The sequence below is a fragment of the Myotis lucifugus genome, unplaced genomic scaffold (genome assembly GCF_000147115.1).
Source record: "Myotis lucifugus unplaced genomic scaffold, Myoluc2.0 scaffold_19, whole genome shotgun sequence".
NCBI lineage: Eukaryota > Metazoa > Chordata > Mammalia > Chiroptera > Vespertilionidae > Myotis > Myotis lucifugus.
Window position 1 is genome coordinate 7,117,234 of NW_005871067.1, and position 2,563 is coordinate 7,119,796.

Sequence of the window (2,563 nt, forward strand, 5' to 3'; positions counted from 1 at the left end):
CCTGCTCACTCCAAACTGCCCCCCCACTGTCCTGATCACCTCCAACTGACCCCCACTGATGGCCTGCTTGTCCCAACTGGCCCCCCTGCTGGTCTGCTTACCCGCAACGGCCCTGCCCCCCACCAGCCTGATCACCCACAACTGCCCTCCCCTCTTGGCCTCTAACCGCCTCTACCTCGGCCCCGCCACCATGGCTTTGTCCAGAAGAACATCTGGAAGGTCTCCCAGTCTAATTAGCATATTACCCTTTTATTAGTATAGATGAATTATTTTATAGAATGGGCATTTTAAATGAAGTTGCTTTTTTTTTTGCCAGTTTCTCTGACTAACTTGTCTGAATTAGAATGGGCATTTTATTACAGATGGTTTCCCATGGCATTTTTTCTAAAGAAGTAAAAATTACTTTAAAAAATGTTTCAGGAAGACTTTGAGAAATTTACAGTATCTGCTTTTCTTCCAAGAAAGTTGTCACTTTTATGTCAGAGTGAGAATTATTTGTATGCTTTGTATGTCAGCATTGGGCCACTATGACTGGGGGGCACTTAGCCTGACTTGAGAGTAATTATCTTGCTCACTGGCTGGGAGGGAGGGTGTGTGGCAGAGGAGATAAATACTGGGTTCTGGATTATTCATAGATTGCTGACTTTCTGGATTGATTGTGCAAGCCCCTCCTTTTATTGATATCCACCTTCTATTGACAGACATCTACCCTGGTAGAGAAATCAGATGAAACTCTCTTTTCATTGTAAAAAGCATTTGAATTCCTAAGGTGTGATAAGGCCACCCAGCCATCCACAGTCAAGGTACACATTTTCATGGAGGATGTTCCCACTCTTGAATAAATCAAAACAATTTTTTCTTTTAATTTAAACTTTCTTCTATAAATGTTTTCTTGTTACTTAAAAGCTAGTTTTTTTGAAACTACTTCTAAAGCTTTTCAAGCTGTATATGTCCTTAGAATGAATTTATAAATTAGAATTGAGCCTGGCCAGTGTGACTCAGTGGTTTAGCATCGACCTATGAACCAGGAAGTCACAGTTTGATTCCAGGTCAGGCCACATGCCCGGGTAGTGGGCTTGATCCCCAGTACGGGGCGTGTAGGAGGCAGCCGATCAATGATTCTCTCTCATCATTGATGTTTCTTTCTTTCTTTTTTTTTAATATATTTTATTGTATTTACAGAGAGGAAGGGAGAGGGACAGAGAGTTAGAAACATCGATGAGTGAGAAACATCGATCAGCTGCTTCCTACATGCCTCCTACTGGGGATGTGCCCGCAACCAAGGTACATGCCCTTGACCGGAATCGAACCTGGGACCCTTCAGTCTGCAGGCCAATGTTCCATCCATTGAGCCAAACCGGCCAGGGCTCATCATTGATGTTTCTATCTCTCTCCCTCTCCCTTCCTCTCTGAATCAGTAAGAATATATTTGAGAGAGAGAGAGGGAGAGAGAGAGAGAGAGAGAGAGAGAGAGGAGTATATATGTTTGTAAATAACAAAACATGTATTTGATGCTCTTAGAAAGTCTTATTTTCTTTCATTAAAACTTGTGCAGTATAGGGAACTCCATAGATTCTCTTAATTTGAAGAAAGTTAGAGGGAAAGGTACTAATTCAGAGTTCCTTGGGAAAATGTGTCACTAATAAATTTTTTTATGTTTATTTTTTTTAAATCAAAAACTGAAATATTTTCTATTCAGATAATATATTTGGATCTAAATATCTTCTATAATTTTAACCCTAAAATATCAATTTAAATATTTTAAAAATGGTTGGGATGTTTGTTTTTCTTTAAATAAGTTAGGTTACTGAAGTTCTACATGTTACTGGATCACCTGGGGTAATTTTCTGATTGGAAAATTAAGAATTATAGTCAGAGGGGAGGACATGAGAATTTTTAAAGAACATATTCAATTTACTTTAGAAGCCGAACCTCTCTTATCATGTGACTTGTTTTGTATGTTTGTTAAACTATATTATCTCATAAGCATTGCTGCTATTGGAACAAACAGTGACAGTTGATTCGGGTCATTTGAATGTCCACTGTCTGTTTTAATTTGTATGTTCGTTTTGACTCTGTCATATGCTCAAACTTCAGTGGAAGTCATGAGAACCTATTATTTTTGCCTGCTCCCTCCTTTACGTTGGAAATACTCTTTTTTACTCAGAGGGACCTTAACTTTAATGTAAGGGATTGTTTCCCTTGCCAACTTTTTTCTTCCTTGCCAAGTAAGAGAGTTGTTGTGAACTCTTTAGTGATGCCTTCCCCAGGATATTTGCAGATGTGGTTGGGAAAAGTCATTTCATCCCCGACCTTTGCATGTCAGGTGCTGGGGTGCCCGGGGTGCTGCCATGCCTGCGCCCCCAGCCCTCCCTTAGCGATCGCAGATCAGGGGGCTGCAGGCATGGCTGCACCCTGGGGCTGCACCAGGTGCCCAGGGTGCTGCCATGCCTGCTGCCCCGCCCCCTCCCTTCTTGATTGCAGATCAGGGGGCGCAGCATGGCTGCACCCTGGGCTGCACCAGGTGCCCAGGATGCTGCCATGCCTGCTGCCTGCCCCTTCC